The sequence below is a fragment of the Manis javanica genome, chromosome 16, assembly GCF_040802235.1.
Source record: "Manis javanica isolate MJ-LG chromosome 16, MJ_LKY, whole genome shotgun sequence".
NCBI classification, from domain to species: domain Eukaryota; kingdom Metazoa; phylum Chordata; class Mammalia; order Pholidota; family Manidae; genus Manis; species Manis javanica.
This window is the reverse complement of record NC_133171.1, coordinates 67,239,662-67,259,549: the sequence shown is the minus strand read 5'-3', so window position 1 is coordinate 67,259,549 and position 19,888 is coordinate 67,239,662. Positions and strand designations below refer to the sequence as shown.

Genomic DNA, 19,888 nt, shown 5'->3' with positions numbered 1-19,888 from the left:
CTGGCTGGGCTTTTCTGTGTCTGATGTTCACAAATCAATCAGAGGTCGACTCAAGGTTCTGCTCAGAGTAAACAACATGTAGGAGGGACTTTAGCCATGGCAGAAGTAAGCAAAGGCTGATGTTGTTCGACATGCATCGATCTATTCAGTGCAGTCTGTCTAACCACAGAAGAAGGCAAAGTTCCTTCAAGCAGAGAAAAAGTTCCTTCTGAGACTTTTCAAGTGGACCAGTACTCAGGGGGCATATTTCCACTCCCCTCATTTAAAACTGGCTGATTTTCACTCACTTCTCAAGTTGTACCCAGTCACCCCTCCTCTTGGCCAGTCTTCTGTCCACTCCACTTTGCTTCTTACATTGGCAAGTGGGGTCACGGAGTTGGGACTGTGTCTGCAAGCGTTTCACTGCACCCTGGGTAAAGGCTGATGTGATTTAATTGGTGAGCCTGCTGTGATAACCGCCAGAACCAGAGCTAACTGATAAATATTGGGGCCATGGGTGCGATCTTTTTTCTTAAGCGACTCTGAGATCAGTCCTGACCTGAATGACAGCCTTGGTAGAAATTTCTCAGGACATCCACGTTCAGCAGGCCCTAGAAATCATTTTGATTATGAGACAGGGCATTTCAGCAGCAGCTGCTGGCTTCCATTTCCAAGCTTAGAACTTGAAAGCGTCCACTTTACTCAGTTTCATAGCTAGAATCTATTAAAGTGGGGCCTGAATGAGGACTGCGGACCTCCCAGTATTTTAATTACACTAAACATCGGCACTTGGGCAACTGATAAAACTGAAGTCTACCTATCCAGAACACCTCATTTACAAAAATAATTCCCCAACTTGAATTGCCTGAATTTATCTAAATGTAGGGCACCATTTCTGAAATGACTTCATGCCAAAGTTTTAGATATTTAAAGGTTACAAGAATAAAGCATGGTTTGCCCCCACCAAGGACACTACTACCTCGTACATTCCAGGGACCAGGTTTGTAGCTCAATACAAATCTCTGGTATCAGGAGGAATACCACACTGCTCATTAATATAATCTAGTTACACCCCATTCATAACCCCAAAAGGGGACCAGTCATTGAGTTTATTCAACAAACATTGTGTGGACCACGTAGGACATTAGGGTTTGGCTATTATGCAGAATATGACCTGGGGCCTCATTTCTTTCAAAGAGCTTCCTGTGGAGGAACAGCGGGCAAGACTGGAGATTACGGTCCCGTGTTTCCAGCGTGACATGCTGAGCTGGAAGTGTGCATGGCTGAGGTGGAAACACAGATGTGTGTGACCTCATTTGGCACTGATTTTTAAAAAAACAGTAGAGCAAGGCGGACGAAACCACACTCTTAGTTTTTTTCCAAGTGCTGCTTCTTCCTTCTGCTTTACACCATAGAAACAGCTACGTGACATGTGGGGACTGAGCTTCCCTAGGCCTTGGTTAGACCTGTTAGTGGGAGAAAGTGATGACCTAACCAAATGGAAAATCTCTTGAAAAATTGTTTTACTTATCATGTATTTTTTTCAATTCTAGTCAATTCACAGCACAGCCTACAGCCACAGAGTGTATTCAAGCCCACAAACTGTTAATCAGCAGTGTTTAGGTAAGACAAGGGGGATCCTGCTGGGCCCACACCACCTGGAATGACCTCGGATTTACAACTGCCTGTTCTTTTCTTTCCCTTCCTCCCGCCAGAGGAACCTCAGGCTGCTGCTCCTCCCTTACGCAGGGTTACTGCTGTCTGCATCGGATGTCATTCATAACCACTTATATCCCTGTGGTGGGCCCCCATCCAGAGTCCCATGTGTGCGGTCCTCATCTATACCAATGGGAAAACAATTTCTTTTCTGCATGCTTATTTGTTCCCCTGAGTTTCAACTCATTCTAAGCTCTTTTCAGCATCAGGGAGGATGTTTAGTTTCGAGGCTATGTCTTGGTCAGACCAATAGCAATATTTAAAAAAAATCAATCTTAGATGTCTACCTTCTATTACCTGTGAGGCCTTGTTGATCTACGGAAAAGGGACCTTTATGATGAGTTTTCATGACATGTCTGCCTGTTAAAAACAACAATGACAATGGCTCTGACACTACCTCCACCTCTCTGACCACATGTCCTCCTGGAGGGTAGCCAGATGCTGGCAGTTTCCTAGGAAACAACATTGTATCACACAGCAGCAATACCACATTGAGAACCTGCCACCTAGCTGAATTCTAGCTTGGTCACCTTATCAGCTGACCTCTTTGCTACAGTCAGGTGCAGAAATGGACTAGAAAATAACAAAAGGGACTCCAATTCTGACAGTTGATCAAGAATCTCAGACACTTACAAATATGTTTTCTGTGTTGCATAAAACAGATCCATACCTTAAAGCAACCCACGTGTAACATATTCACAAACATCCCATGGAGATTCTGGTGCAGAATAGAAGAATCCTGTTTTTAATCAGCTACTAAAATGGGGGACTTAAAATTAAGTATGAATGTGTGGAGTTTTTTTTCTCTTTGACTCTCAAGAATGATCTTTTACAGAGAGCCCATACCAAAGACTTGTAACTTTCAATGAATTTTTTTCTCTTGGCCATCCTGGGAAACTTTCCTTCCCTCCTTAGCCCCCACACTTGTCTTAACAGACAAGCCATGTAGTAAAACATAATAGTGCTATAATTATCAATACCCTTTGTGACCCCAAGTAACCTTAGCAGGTGCAAAAAACTGTTCTGGAAAGCATATCTTTCCCAGTCACTATTAATCATAGGAAGTGTTGATAGCATGGAGTGATATTGTGTATGCTGACTCCCCGGGACAGCTATAAATTGCTGAGTGGCTGTGCTTATATTCATTGCACTTTGAGGGAAGATCTCTCTCTCTCTCTCTCTCTCTCTCTCTCTCTCTCTCTCTCTCTCTCTCTCTCTCTCACACACACACACACAAATCAACCTAAGGATTCCGATTTAGGCCTAAAAATACAATCATAGGTGTAAATAAGGGGTAGAGCTATTGAAGGCATATAAGTTTCAATTGCCTGATCTGTACATAACCAGCACACATTCAGACTTGACTGTGTAGGTCACATTTTCCCAGGATTTGGGATTATGGTTTTTGGAGGTAAAAATTTATGGCTCATCATTGCTTGCCCCACTGTCCATTCTCCCCCTTTTCCTCAAAAATAGAAACTTGGATTTTGAACTGGACATATCACTGCACAGCTGGAAAGCTTGATTTTTATCCTCCCCTTGCTGTGTTGAGACAATTCAGGCTGACAGGAAGTAATAAAAAATGTGGCTGGTACCTCCTGCAAGTATCCTTGAAAAGGGGGCTAGGCCCTTCTTCTTCCTTCTTTCTTCCTAATTTCTGGAATGCTAGTGAAAAGGCTGGAGCTTAAGCAGCTATTTTGTACATGAGAAATACACTGAAGATGGCAGAACAGAGAGATAGGATCAGGTCCCTGAGTTTGTGTAGCTTGCTGTCATATCTGTTCCGGAATCCTACCTCCCAACCTCTTTTATGTGAGGGAAAATGTCTGTTTTTATCCTTTTTTTTTTTTTTGGTGACATGGAACTGTACTTAATCCTGTAAAAAGTAGACCTTAGAGGTCATAATAGCCTTCATTTTACAGATAAGGAAATTAATGATTAAAGATCAACTTTGGTATATGTCACAATCACAGAAGCAGAATTGGCAAATTAATTCCACTGCTGCTTAATCTACTTCTGAAGATGGATGATGAAGGTTCTGTTTTATATGCCCATCAGTATCTGTTAAATGAATACAGTTTTATATTTTACATGTCTGTGAATTTCTGAATCTCTGAGGTCTTCCAGTTGACACTTCTAACCCCAAGTCACATATATTCAAGGAATAAGATACTAATAATAAACAATGTAGGTACAACGGTGAAAAGATTTGAGCATATTTTCTTTCCTGCCAACGTTCATTAGCTGGTGCATGCTGTAATCTGCATCTTTGTCCATAAATCCATAAAACTGTGTTAATTTGCACTGATGTTTTTAGAAAGTGCTAAAAAGATATTTTCGATTTTGGAGGATGAGCCAGTATCTGAAATATTAAAAGGTAATTTTGCTTCAATATGTGTGCAAGATAACCAATACACTGTAGCCATAAAACACACTCTTAAAGGCTTTTTACAGAATAACCCTGTGAAACTAATGGATATTACAAAACTCACTTATTAAAGTCAATTAATGAGGAAAAATAAATTAATTGTCTCTCCCTGGTGTACCCTCTACAATCTTCACTCCCACAAATCACTTTATGACCATGAAAAATAGAAGGAAGCTTTCCCCCTCTATGTTATAGTAACTTCAGATCACCTACCTAGTCTTCCAAACTTCTCTGTTGTTTTTCAATATTCAAAATGAAAATAGTAACAGAGGGATGGGCATTATGTAGTTCCCCTATTCCACTCCACCTGCAGAATAGAGAGAGTAGTATCTCTACCCACCTGTGAAGCCCCATATCTAATACAGGTTCCTCCGACCCCTAGTTATTGCCCCAAAGTTTGGAAACCTTCCACATAAAAGGCATGAGTCATGGAGCCAAAGAGTCATAATCCCTCACCGTATGAACAATTGTACTTACATGGTGAGTGCCCGTGGATGAGGCTGACCTCTAACATCTGCACGCATCTACTGTTTCACTCTTGGCCTCTGAGCACTTACAGGTATTTAAAGATGTGCAAAACGGTACCTGTCTTCAATACTCCCCACACCCCACAGGCATCTCTGGTAATTTCCAACATTTGCTTAAATGCTAGCTTACCTTAAAGATAAAGTGCCCTTCTTTGCTTCATTCCACCAGGACTGAATCCTTGACTTGAGACTATTTGCCTTAGAAAATGAGTTTTCTCTCCCTCTGCAGAGGATGACTTCTGTGTATAATGGTCTCTGAAATGCTAACGGAAGCCAAGAAATCACCTGTGACGAACTATGAGGCTATTAGTTATGAAGAGCAATATTGGTATTTACCTTCTGAAGCTTCATGCTGGAGGGCAAAGCAGAAAAAACCTGGATCTCCCTGGCTCCTGTGCCAAGATAAAGAGACAGACCAACCGCCTCTTACCTCTTCTGCATTTTCAGGTGGGAAAATGATGCTAGTGGTGATAATAATGTCAAGACTGTCATGAAAAGCATGTTCACACCTATTATCTGATTTGCTTTTCCCAGGAATCCTGCACCAGGTGGGTATTATGAATATTATAGTGTCCAGAAGAGGGAATTGATACAGAAGGTTAAATGATATGCTCCAGGCAACCCAGACATAACAGTACGGTCACTGCTTCAGCTCTAAAATTCACGAGGAGCTGTTCCTTCTACATTAACCCTCTGGACATAGTTTTTAATGAGATTGTTTATCATCTGGTCCACTCTTTTTTTCATTAATAACAATCAAAGATCTGAAAGGTACAGATCTATTAAAGAACAGAAGCTACTAAAGCTGCTTTTCCATTGGTTGGGTAAAGCTTCAAAAGCAAACATTAAAAACTGAGTAATGTAATGAATGTACCGGGGCAAAAAGGGTTTTAAGGAAAGTTGAGATAACTATGAGAGCAGATGTCTAGATTATCACCCAAACTATTATTTCTAATGGACAACTTTTTTTTATATGAAAATTAAATGTACTATTTGGAAATACAGAAAATTTAAAGAATTTAAAAATTGCTCATAATCCCACCAACCTGATAGATATATACATTATTTACATTTTCATTATTTTTAGGCAGGTATATATAAAATATAATGTCTTTATATAATATGTAATATGTATATAAATACTCATATCTTTATATATTTAGGTCTTGCCTGAGGGTTTCAGCCCTGGGCAAGTGTGGGGAAGCTGGGGTTCCTATGGCCAGGATCCTCACTGAACTTAAACCACCTGATGATGTAACTGGCCTGTTGCTAGGCTGCCACTTCCACACCTTTAGGCAATAAGCTATTGTTTTGCTATATAGAGAGCTTGGCCCAGTGGACTGGGTGGAGGCAGAGATGCTATTGCTAGACCTACCACAGGGAGAACAAGCTGGGTAATAAAACCTTTCATCACAAAGAACGCTTTGCTGTCAATTTCTTTGGTCACATTGGATCCATAGTGAACTCGCCTGGGGCTGAAACCCATTGGCAAGACATCTAGTTCACTACATATTTGGTGAGACCAAGAAATGACAACAGAACATTCCTGGGGTAAAAGGGTTTATGTCCAGCTTTATTCTCATGGTGGGTAGGTTGAGCACTAGAATCATGTCCCCATCCAACAGTCTGGAGGCCCATAATCCACCTCCATCTCTGCCTCTTTATAGTGACTCAGTCAATAACAGCTCGTTGCCTGTGGGTGTGGAAGCAGTAGCCTAGCAGCAGGCCAGTTACATCATCAGGTAGTTCAGGGTCAGGTGAGGATCCTGGCCAAAGGAACTTCCATTTTCCCCACAACTTACAAACAGAATAATTCTGAATATATTTTAAACTCTACTTTCTTTCACTTAACATTGTATTGTAATTAGAATTATAGGATGGAATCAACTAGTTTTTTCAACTAGTTAAAGGAAGGGTGAAAGAAAACTGGAAAAAACTTACAGTACAGTTTGTAACTGTCTGATTCAAAAGCACCTGGAATATGGTAAGTAATTTTGGCACAAATTAATGGAGCTAAATCTTAATCAATCAGCAAATCTTGATTGAGTCCCAAACAGCTGGAGGCTGCCTTCTAGGAGGCAAGCTCAGAGAAATGCAATAAAATTGGAGTGGAGCTAGACTCAATTTGCTTTCACACTAACTAGAAAGAATGGGTTTACAAAGCAAATGTATGGTGTAAACCACAACTCTAAGAACATTTAATTTACTTACTTTCTAATCACTTTAAAAATATTCAATTGCAAACCTATAGTTTGTTAATTAAAAAGGAGTGTCTATTCAAACACCCATATGTGCTGAATCTGAGCTGACACAGGAACTAAAAATGATGTAGTTATATTTCTTTTATGCGTTGGACTTTCTCTAAGCATGTGAATGAGTGAAGATTTATTGTATCAAACAAAAACTTCTGATCTTTGCAGATGTTAAGATTTCTAATTAACACTAGTCCCATTTCAGCTTGTCAGGTAAGAGGAACTGCGATAGCAGAAGATATATAATATGCCAATTTGTGCTTTAAAAACAATACTTCATCTGAATTGACAGACGTGTTTTTATTTGGTTTAATCTCAAGAGGCCACAGAAATTCACACAATTCTTTGACTGCTTTCTCTACTGGGCCACATGATATTGTAAAATTTCTGTAATAGAGCAACTATTTGTTTAAATCCAGGGTAAACCAGAGTCATTAAGCCAGTTATCTCTATATAAGGACATTGATACACATTTACAAGGAAATCAACCAGTCAAGGCATTTTGCAAATCCAAATCCCCTTTTATAAAACTGGAAGGAATACTAAGAAAACAGAGTTGAACATCTACATGAATGCCAAGAAGGAGCCTGTGCTTTGGAAGAAAGGTTGGCAGGGAGCCTGCATCCTCCCACGTCCCTGACCTCACCAGACCAATGAGAGAAGAGCAAAGGCAATTAAAAGAAGCAGAAGATATGGAGGGAAACGAGAGAAGGAAAGAAGAGAATGAAAAAGAAGTTGAGAGCTTAAGAGAAACTCACAGGTGGGACAGATGGGTGAGCTAGGGAGGAACTGGAAACAGTAAAAGTCGCCAGCCCTGCCTGAAAGGAAACATGACTCCACTGAGTCCATTCCACCTCCAGTCCCAAACCTGTCCATTTAGATAAAGTGGGCTCCTTCTGGCAATGGCTAGCAGTACAAACAATTCTGAAATGCTAGGAGCCCATGCCTACAATCAATTCGCTCCTTTATGGTTGTACTGACAGCTTAGACTCTTTGGGAATGTGGCTGTGGTAGAGTGGGTGATACAGAGCACGAGCTTTATGTGGCAGGAAGGGGGCAGGTGATAGGAGGCTGAACAAGAGGCCAAGAGGCCAAGTGGAGAGGCAGGCAGGGCTTTGCCAGTGTTCTGGTAACTCCTTGTTCAAGGAGGTGCAGGGCATGTCCTGGCCCTGCTCCTGAACGCATCACTGTTTACAGCTCCTTCTACTCCTAGAAGCCTGCAACATCACCTTATGAAGACTGCAACATCAGTCTTATAGCTATTATGGCCTGATGCTATGGATTCTGCTTACAACTGATCTAGCCACTAATTATACATGGTTTAAGATGTCTTGTTTGTGCCTTAGTTTTTCCATTTATACAATTTTTGCTTATTTTCTGTCTGTTTCATGGACATGTTACTGTGCATGGGCAAAAGGCAATTATTAGCAGTGACAAGTGAAAAGTAAATGGCAAGTATACCTTTTGATCTGTTCCACCCACATATACTTATAAAAGAATCCAGCCCATTCCAGGGTGGGGAGGTGGGGGTCTGGAAGCCACTTCTTAATCAGATTAAAGGCCTCATCCCAGATCAGCCCTGTTGATCCTCTGCTTCCATGTGAACTTTGCAGCACTCTTCCTATTGTTGACAACAACCTAGTTACAGATCAACATATAACATCAGTGTTTTTCTATAAATGGATACAACATTTTATATGAATCACCATGGAAAAAGCCATGTGATGATACATTATAATGACATTCTAAAAATTCAATCACTCAATAAATAAATTCCTTAACATCTGCAGTATTCCCAGAATTGCACAGAAGCTTTTAGGATGGGGACAGGGGGCAAAAAGAGAGACACTGTCTCTGTTAAAAAAGGAGCTCACCATTCATTTGGAAAAATTAAGGCTCACACATAACAATATTTGAGAACAAGACCATATTCAGTTAAGTGCAAAATTGCAGAGTATGGTCAATTAGCAAGCTAGAGGGATTATTAGAAGTAATAGTAGCTTAACAACTTTTTTTTTTATTATGAAACCATACTTCAATCCTGCTTAAACATCAAATCTGGTTTCCCACAACTGATTAACCTGAAAATGGTTTAGCACAACACTAATCCTTTAATTTAACAATCTATAAATGCCTCTGTAACAAGTTCCCCAGAGTCCTTTCTTGGATTCATAATGATCAGGAGCAGCTAGCACCCTATATTCAATGCTGGTTTTAATGAGCACCTCTGGACCTTAATGAAATATCATAGGTCCAAGTGACCATCAATTACAGAGAACAAGTCTCAGTAGGTGTAAGTGGTGAGGCATCATCAATGGCATACTACTCCAGGTCGCCTCTGTTGAAAGGACACCCATGAAGTCTGGAGGGTAAGTGTGCCCAAAGATCAGCAGCTCCCCACTTGTGTCTGACATGGAGATAAGCTGGAGCCCATGACGAGGGGAGTAAACCATAGCACACAGATATTAAGGGAATATTGTGGAAGGAGAAACTCTGAAACAATATATACAATAATACCTTTGGTGAAACCTGCACATTTTCTTATATTTCTCCAAGAACAGGAGGAGAGCATGGCATTAACCCGAGTCTCTGAAGATGTTTAATTTCACAGCAATGCAAAAAGCCTGGCTGGCTTCCTGGCAGTGGTGAGCCCTGCTGACTTGGCTTCAGAAGAATACTTCTTGGGAAGAGAAGGGGCACCCCCTCCCCACAGACCTCATGGTTTGGCAGAAGTCCTGCGGACGGAAGAGGAGCAGGCAGCGGCAGGATAAAGTGAAGCCACCCCACCGCCAGCAAAGAGCCTGGCTGTGCTCAGATCCCATCACCACTTCAAAGGAACACCAAGGGGAAAGGCGTATGGAAGCTCTGGGGTTGTCAGGACAGCAGGAGGACTTGGGAGGAAGAGGTTGCTCCCCAGGTTTGATTTCACTGACTCCCAAGACTAAGCCATCTTAAACAGGAAAGGCCTTTTTTCAAGCACAATGAGTTAAACTTGTAAGAATTACAGCTGGGTGACCGAGGGGCCAAAGCAAATATCTGTAGGAAAAGTGTCTCCAAGGAACCAGCTGTCAACAATTCTGCGATTCCTTTTTCTACTACAGATGCTAATGCATATCCCCTGCTCACCGAGTGTCCCTCTGTCCTGGCTACAAACATAGGGGTATTAAAACATTTCTTCATTCTCGTTCTCTCACCCTGATTGATCACAGAGCTTCTGGAAAACTGGACAGAATCTTTTACTACTTTTTGGAACCTGTAAAAGGCCGGACAGGAGCAACTCCCAGTGATTTGTAAATGGAGGCTGGGCAAATTCCATCTGATAATGGTGCTAGCATCTTTAAAGGCTTCTTCCTATTGCTTGCCCTCCGATGACTCTAACTGGGGCTCCCTCCAACCCAAATTCAGCCATCTGTGTCCTGTCCTGTGGTGGGTTGGCATCACCGTGTTAGATCAATATTGCTTTGATAATGAACATAGTTTAAGTTACTTACTTTGGAAAATATATTACGTTGTGAAAGAAAGGCTCACAGCCACTGTATTGCCTTCTGTCATAAGAAAATAAGACTGAACGGGGAAGAAGAAAAAAGGCCTGATACAAATGGATTCTGTCCAATCAGCTGTAAATTTCCAATAGGACTTTGCTTCAGATACTTGTGAAAATTCAGGCTGTTCACACACTCTGGGCACTGGTGTTTCTTACCCCGACAGGCCCGGCTGCCTGCAGGATGGCACACAGCACACTAATAGCACACTTATTATTAGATTTTCTGCATGGTTACATAAGCCTACAAAAGGGGAAAATGTAAATGATTCAGGAAGAGATTCTTCATGTGGTACTCGTGAAATCTTTAATATCTTAAGAGTGAGGAAGAACCTGTTGTGAGATACAATCAATTTTCATGCTTCATTAGGAAAAGAAGTCCTTTCAGTATTGTTAAGGAAATGGCTGTAGGCAAAAGAGGAGAAAATTACACTCTGGATTGAACAAAACCCCAAGGCAGTTCAGACTCAATCCTTCCTTCATGCCCAAAGCATTTCTGAAATTAAAAGAAATGTGGCTTGGGCTCTGTGGGGATTATACTTTGGCTGGTCTGTCTGCTCACAGAATCACACTTAATCCAGCAGAACTCATTTCTTGATGAATTCAAATGGGCCGTAGGTTCAACCAATCCCAGTGCCCTTCCTGACCCCAAATAAACCCCACATTGCAATGATGTGAAGGAAACAGCTGGCATGGGGCTTGGGGAAGGGAGAAAATGCTGGAAGGGAGGAGGACAGGGCTGAGAGACACCACGGACACACTGAGTTTCTTCCAAAAGTTTCTTCACAAAAGTGAATCACACCAGCCTATCGCTTTCCTTTTAATTTATAAACATGGTTTCAAGACACAGTTTCCCTTCATTTCATTAAAACCAAGGATACAAAATTAGTTTCTGAAGAATGCCATTGACATTATTTTTTCTGACACTTGAATAATTAGTTGGCAAACTCTGAATTCATTTTTTTTTGTTTAAACAAATGTTGACACCAAATTCTACTTTTTGGTCTCAAAATAACCTGTCTTTCAATTTGTTCAATTTAAAAGCACTGTCATACCATAGTTACATTCACTCAAGGAAGTTACTCTGTGTAGAGAACTGCAGACATTCTTGAAAGGTGAGGAACGTGCACAGAAATACCTGCAGGCAAAATCTACCAGCAACCTACTTTCTAAATGATATAATTCATTCATTCATTCAGCCACACAAGTGCACCTACCAATTTATTTCCAGTATCCGCAAGAATTATACCACAAAAATTCTTGCATGTTTAATTAATAAAATCAAAACAAACCATATTTACAATTCAAAATAAAGAGCAACATATCAATGATTCTGTTCCAAACCAAAAATATGTAGACCTCAAAGGACATTAAGTTTAAAACCATCCCACGGGACTGAACAAGGCGCACTCCTGAAAGGCTTTTGTGGACAAGTCAGCTGACAGCTCATGTGATCACAGTCAACTGTCATCATCTCTCAGTTCATTTCCTGATGGCCATCCAGGATATGCTCTTCCTACTGGTAAAGATCTACAGGCAAAAGGCCTGCCTTTCTGTTTAAAGTAAGAATGTAGGTTGAAGAGGGCTCCTTCTGTCCTCTGTCCCTGAGTGGTTGAGCACCTGCTCGCGCTGCATTGCCCTGGCTGCGGGAGATGCTGGAGAGTCCCACCCTCCTGGGTTGCACGCCCTGCTCTTCAGGAGCCCACACCAATATCAGAGGGCTCTGCACACAACCCAGCGCTGCGGGAGTGGATGTACGAGGACAGCGCTCTGACGACAGAGAGGAAAGGGTTGTGTCCTTGCAGAGCGGGCAGCAACAGGGATTGCTGTCGGGATGTGGACAGAGCAGATGGGATCCAGCTGGATCCTGGAAGAAGAGCAGTCACTGAAGAGAGGCCAGCATTTCAATCACTGGGGAGGACCATGTATAAAACACTGAGAGCATAAGGGTGCAGTGTGCTCAGGGAATGGCAAGTGATGTCCTCCGGCTAGAGGAGGTGCAGCTTTGTTATAATGAAGCACCATCATAAATCACAGTGTGTATATGTAAAAGGTGAGCAATCGACGCAATTTGAGAAATTTAAGTCCCAAGCACCTTCTGCCTCCTCCATGATGAAAAGAGTGGTCTTGGGCACATTAGCCCTCTGTTCTGACTGCAGAACCTGCCCCCCACCCACACCTGCACTGCTGGCCCACTGCAAACTACACAGTTACTCAGGCTGCCGTTCTTCCCTCTGACTATCTGGGTGGCCTTAGTCTTCAAAGCTCAGGTCAAATTCTAACTCCTGCACATGCATTGTTTGACCATTTCGGCCTAGAAACTCAGAACATTTACCAGCCATACCTCTCTTCTGGCCTGTCCTCACTCAGTGCCTTGCATCATAACAATATCTTATATTGACATATCATATTATCACTTACAAAGCTCACACACATCATTCCCTTCAATACCTATAGTAATTCTTTAAGACTGGCATTATGCCCACTTTTCAGGTCAGTAAACTGAGGCTCAGACAGGTTAAGGGACATTCCCAAGGTCACAGAATATGTAACCCATAGATCCAGGACTCGGATCCCAATCTACTATGTCTGGGAGTAGTGCCTTTTCCATTATGCCACTGGGCCTCTTTATGACTTACTAAACACCAGCCTGCCATTTGTCTCAAATATTTTTATGTTTTATAATGCAAGCTATTTGGAAGAATGCCCCACCATCAATTCTATTTCTTTGTGTTCTCCATGACACTTGATAATAGTCCAATGTAAGCATTTTTGTTCTCTTTGTTCAGGATGCAACCCAGGTGTACATCCCTGACTTGTGAGCACCCCATGTGGATGGTGCAATGAGGCGCAAGGAAGAACGTACTGGGTTGCCCCTCCTCAGAATAGAAAAGGGGACGAATGAAGGCACCTTTGAGATCCATGCCCAGAGAACAGACTCCATTTCTCATGTGTCCACAAATCTGAGTGAGTGCCTATTCTACATGCCCAATGGATGAATCCTACAAAATCTGAGCTTAAAAATATTTAAATATTAGGCTGTAGACAATTTGCCCTCACTCTAGGCTTACTGAGAGGCTTTATTATTTCTGGTCTAAGATCCCTATACGTCCCTGTGTCTGGATCTCTGTTTTGGGGCTGCTTCAGGGACAGAGTAAGGAACTGGCATCCACGTGATGTTTTTGAAAAGCTCCTCTACCTGAAAATGCCAGACACATTTCAGATGTCAGATCTAACGTGGGGATCAGAGTGGGTGGCTGATCCATGCATGTGAGGGCTCTTACGTGGGTGTAGAAGCCTGTCTGGCTGATTGTCTTTTCTGCACACACGCATTCAGATGTTCGCAGGCTTGTAGGCCATAAATAGCTCAGAGGGAGTGTGAGATTACATCACAGGCTCGAGAGGGCCCTGTCACCTGAAATCAACAAATGCCTGATACTCGTGTTCTCAAAGGGGACTCTGTTGACTGTAGGGCTGCTAGACTCCCAAGTCCTCAGCCTGACCCTCAAAATCGTCACCTGTGGGGCATTGTTATGGGCTGAGTTGCTTCCCGGCTAATTCACAGGCTGAAGTCTGGAACCCCAGTAACTCAGAATGGGCCTGCGTTTGCAACAGGGTTGCTGCAGATGAAATGAAAGAGAAGTCGTAGCAGAGTAGGGTGGGCCCTTAATCTAGCATGGCTGGTGTCATCACAAAAAGGGGAAATATGGACATACACACTGAGGGAAGACTCGGGAGCATGCTGCCACAAGCTAAGGGACTTCCAGAAAGTAGGAGAGGCCTCAAACAGATCCCTCTCTAGCACTGTCCGACAGGCACAGCCCTGCTCACACCTTGATTTCTGACTTCTAGTCTCCAGATCTATGACAGAAGAGAATAAACCTCTGTTGTTTAAGCCACTCAGTTTGTGGTGCCTATTTAAGCCCAGGAAAACATATACAAGCATATAATGTTGCTTGTGTGTGAAGGAGTGACTTCATCATCTGTGACTGGAACTCAGTTATCACATGATCAGACCAACACCACTGAGTTCCTCCCCATATATTGTGACCACTTACCCAACTACAGAATTCTTCCTAAAGGCTAATCAGTGCATTATACAATGACCTGAACTGCCTCTCTCCAGAATGGGCCACAGTATCAGGCACATTATCCACATGGGGCTTTACAGCATTCTCCACTATTTCTCAGATACGTACCAAACCTCCCACTCATTGGAGAAGTTTACAAAGGTCAGACAAATAAGGAGTATTATTATTAAAGTATTTAATCTAAGACATGTCTATGTGTATAACTTTAAAACAATGAGTTATACGGAATGTAAGTTTATTCAAAATAAATCAAACAGCCTGAATTCAGGCTACAGTAATTGGTAATCAGCTCTTATTAGTAATTTTACCCAAAGAGGAATGAAGAATTCCCTTGGAAATTTTGATTTTTCTGGAAAAAGGATTAGCTAAGAAAACTCTTAATGCAAAGAAGCTAGTGCTGACTTTCAAAGTCTGTTTGTCAACCTTCGTCCAAATGAAGGCTGGTCTTCCCTGATTCATGTTCCATCTATAAGAAACCTAAGTCGGACGCCAAGAAGAGCTGGTGTCAAGCTTTTAGGTGTTGGCCCAAGTTTTCCAAGGAGGCATGGAGAGCAGGGCAGGATGAGGGAGTGGGAACCACCACGTGGCCCTGTACACAGAAGATCCCCTAAAAGCCTTTCACACCTCTCTTCCCCGTATTCTGCTCAGGGCAGTGGCCTTTCATCTTGCCTCCCACCCCACCCTATTCTCTTAGTGGCCCGCACTTTGGCTGTTCCCATGTCCCTTTCTCATTCTCCAGGGTATATCCCCTCGAGGGGCCATGTGGCCCAATCTCGGCATAAGCACTCACCTTTCTGGGCTCCCAACGAACAGCAGGCCAAACGAGAATGGCAGTGGTCCTTCTGAAAAGGTGACAGCAGGAGAGGACTGCAGATGTTAAACAATTTGTAGTTCTTTGCTTTTATTTGCAGCACGTTCCACATTAATGTGAACAAACTGGAAGCACTTCTATTTCAGAAATGCTTTGTCAGACCAACTTGTTCCAATGAAACTCTTTACGCCCCTAAATGCACTTTTAATTATATTTCCTTTTCTTTTCTTTAAACTATATAATTTCATCTTTCACTTAACGGGAGAGGCAGCAGAAAGCTCTGTGCTCATTGTAAATACTGGATATATTTCATCCATTATTGATGATAATATTGGATTTATGCTCAAATAATTCACCACTTATTAAAATATAATTCTTAAAATACAAGGTGCCCCTACATACTTTCCTGTTTATGGTCATTAGATCATTCCACTAATAGCTTTGCCTAAACAATTTATTCATGTAGTGTCCAAAGGCCAGGCACTCAGCTAGTAACCTGGAGACAAAGATGGGTATGGCCCTAATTCCTGTGCCCGGTGGATGACAGGATTGATACATGAGGAAATTAGTTTGACTGGGGTGCTCTTTTGACCAATGAAGAAAAGATTAACCTGTCATCAGAAGGGTTATCAACACAATGCCAGGGATGGAGTATTTCACTTTACTATCATCAACTTGGGCCAAGAAAGGGAAAAACTCTGGGGCAACCTTGCTAATCTGTGAACAGAGAACTAGCAAATGCCATCAGACCAGTAATTTTCAAATGGTCATGCCAAAGTTACACGAGTTACATGGACTCTACTCCCTCTATATTCTGCTTTAAGTTCTATTTTTGTATATCCAGATAATTCAAGGGACCCATGCACCTCACTCTGTTTACAGAATGATACTTCAGTACCACAGTTAGAATGGCAAGATTATTCAATCTTTTTGACACCCAGAAAGCTCTACGTATACTTCTGTAGATGCATTTACTTTTTCTGACTTTCTCTATGTATCCATGACAGTCAAAGCTTTCAGAAATACTCTTCCATTGATTGTTTGAGACATGGACCCCATATTAAGATAATCACAACTAAAAAAATGGGGTGAGTCCCCAGAAGGTTTTCTAAAAACAATGTGTGGCCTCCCTTAGAATGGTGTGACTGTGAGATGGGACAAATGGCACAGATGGCAAGGATCTAAAATATGTGGCATTTCTTCATATATATTCCCAGCCTTAAGATTTCATCCATTCACTGGTTGCCTACTCTGTGTCACATGTGAAAGAGGAGAGCTAAAAGACACAGTTTTTGTTCTCAAGGAACTCGGTATCCAGTATGCAGACATGTTCAGGAAAACAGACAGTCAAAATCTTGCATGATGAGTCTCATGAGTGGGAAGCCCAGCACAGACCAGTAAGACCAAGAGGGAGAAGTCAGGGTGGATGCCCTGGAGGTGACAACAACATTCAGTTTTGAAGAATATGCAGGAATTGCCATTGGAGAAAAGTGCTCTAGACAGAGGAAGGAGCATATGTAAAGGCATGTGGAGTCATGGAAGGGAATTTGCCACATCCAGGGACATTCAAATATGAAGTGTCAGGAGGGGAGGAAGGGTGAGCAGTGCCCTCTCTTGCCCAAGAAGTCTCCTGAAGGGCATTGAGAATCTCTGATGGGTTAAGCAGCGACATGTTTGTATGAACAAGGTTGCTCTGGTCACAGAGGGAGGGGTGGGTGGGAAGGGACCCAGCTTGGCAGGTGGGAAGAGCAGCCGGGAGGAGCTCACCACAACACTGTTGCTGTGGGGCTCTGGCTGGGAGGGGCTGAGGAGGAGAGGAGCCAGGAGGAGAGAGGACTGCACAGCATCCACCCCAGGTTACTGAGTAGTCGGACAGAAGAGCAGGATGGGGGCCTCTGGCTTGGTGTTGCCCTTCACACGGATACAGGAGAAATGACGTGATAGCTTCTTTCTAAGCCAGTGCTTTCACTTCCAATTGTACCTCTAGGATAAAGCTAAAATATTTTAACTTGTCACTGAAGGCTCTCTACCATCCCCTACACACAACAGGTACTCAAGACAGCTGATGTTGCTTCTTGAACACACACACAAGAATAACTTTCTCCACCTGATAACACTTTCTGATTTATCACTTTGCCCTTATGAAAGAAGGGAATTACCTCGTGACTTACTCAAAGAATAAGGTAAGTACCAACATTTCCCTGATAATGTGCTCATCACAAACATGTTTTCCCTCTGGATCCAGGGCTCCTGTTCATCATCTGATTATCACAGCAAGCATTCCTATCTTCCTTTTGGTTAGGGTCTCTGCCCTCTCCTACACCCTGAAGGCTATTAATTTTCCACAAGATAAAGAACTTGTAGGTAGTGGCAGACTGAGGTTCTAAGGGAAAAAGCATCGTCCTCTCCTACAATGATACACACCAGACTCTACGGAAGTCTGCATTACTGTTTTTTTTTTCTGGCAATGAAGCCACAATTCAGGAATCTATGCAAAAATAATTAAGGGAAGGATGCTCCACAAAGTTCCCATCAATCACTCCTCCTTGACATTCTGCCCTTCCTGAGCTGACAGTGCATCAGCCACTTGTAAGGCTACTGACACTGAGTTCCCTGCACTGCTCCGGCTGCCACTCTGTAGTTTGCTGGGGAGTGGTGACAGCCTGTTAACCATGAAAAATGGGAGTTCAGGACTGGAGGTGGCTGAGAACATTTTAACATATTTGCAAGGCACAAGATAGCTAGAATAGTTCTGCTGAGATCTTAAACATTCCCTTTTAGATCAGACTGAGTTCTCAACAAAACTTTTATGTGAAAGAAACAAGGAGAAATTTATGATAAAACAACTGTGGTGGGGAGCTGCTGTGTTCCTCTAGAAAGTCAATACAGCAACTGTGCCAACTCCCTGAGCCATGCTGACCAGCTGCACCAGGCCACTGGGCTGAGTCTCTGACACTGATAACAGCTCCTGGTGACAGAGAAACACTTTCTGTAAGGAGTACACTGGGAGCAAGAATAAAGGAAATAAAGAAATGCAGCACTTTAGGAACTAAATGATGTACAGAGACAGCAATTAGCGTAACTCCTTAGCTAATAGATGGAACGCCTCTAAATGGGAACAGAATACCACTCCCTTATATCACTTTTACAGAGATCTGTTTCCCACCTAGGCTATTATTTCTTTGAAGACAAGGGCCATGTCTTAGTCATGATAGTATGATGTGTCTAAGAGCACCTGACATGTAAGAGATGCTTAATAAAGGTTCTTTTGTTAAATAAATGCATCTGGAACAGGGATCAAGCAAATCCTTGAATTACATATTGATTAGAAAGATCAATGGCTCAGTGGTGGTCACAGATCAGCACTTTAAGTCACCAAATGTCCTGCTCAGAGCATGTGAATACAGATGAAGCAGAGGCAAGCCCTCCAGCTCCCTTCCACGCAAATCAGTGCACTGCTCTTGCTCTCTGCAGGGTTTTTAGAAAGCCTGGCTACAGCCCCTTGGGAAGCACTGTATATACCTGAGTGCGGAACCAGAGAAGGTAGGGAGGCCAGAACTTCTTCCTCCATATGCCCAGAGCGAAAGGCCCCTGGACTGGCCCCTAGGTTTGGGGTGGTGCCCTGCTACTTCGGCTCAGATTCCTTGCCAGTGATGGTCACCCCAGGAGCTTGTTACCCTCCCAGGGATGCCTAGAAAGGAAGGGGAGACTCTGTATTGTTACAATGACTTGGGGACATGACTAGAATGTGGTGGGCTGGGACCAACCAGGGGTGCTAATTGCACTGTGACAAGCAAGAGAGTGTGTACAGCTAAGGACAGTCTGCCTGCTTAACTATGAAACACTGGTGGTTTAAATGTCCTCTAGAACAGATGGCTGCGTCCTACGGTCCCTCTGCATTTAATTCTGTCTACATAAAACATCTAGTCAGGTTATCAGGCCCCCTCTGTCAGGGTCTTATATCTGAGGATATCTGCAGTAATAATTTGATAGCCAACATTTATCGAGCACTGCATACCAGGTGGTGTACATCTCATACATAGCTGAATCTTCCCAACAACAAATGTGGTAGGTACTATTTTTTTTTTTAAATTTCCAGATGAGTAAACTCATTCAGAGAAAAAAGAAGCAATTTACCAATAAGGGGAGGCACCAAGATACGAACCCAGTTCCCTCTAACCCCAGGTCCACAGACTTGACCATTAAACAACAATCCTGGTTTTCATGGGGGGCAATGGCCCAAAGCTTCGTGTGCACAGGGAGCTGCTGGGGCAGGGCCTGGACCACTGATGGGATCTCCCGAGCAAAGGCCCGCAGCCCACGTGGAAGGGACCGTGGGTCCCCGCACCATGCTGTCAGCTGCAGTCCCAGGAAGCATCTCAGTAGCAATGGTATGGTACCAATCTCTTACGTGCATCTGACTGACTTCTTGCCGAGGCCTCCAAAACCAAACTACAGAACTTCCCTAAAAGCAAATCTTCACATAAAAACACATGAAATTCCTGGCAACAGTGGAGGATCCAGTGGATTTTCCTTTGAGTGG

The 19,888-nt window shown here is 42.8% G+C and overlaps 1 protein-coding gene across 9 annotated transcripts in view; it reads right to left on the bottom strand.

Annotated features, from left to right (window-relative positions):
- The window catches only part of ATXN1 (ataxin 1), a 415,485-nt gene that overhangs the window by 49,460 nt on the left and 346,137 nt on the right, over window positions 1-19,888 (bottom strand). The window contains exon 1 of one of the 9 annotated variants that reach the window (XM_073224633.1): window positions 15,325-15,376. The exons of the other annotated variants lie outside the window; for them this stretch is intronic. The gene's annotated coding sequence lies outside the window, so the exon portion shown is untranslated. Of the gene's footprint in view, window positions 1-15,324; window positions 15,377-19,888 lie in introns of those variants that run through there. 9 annotated transcript variants of the gene reach the window in all.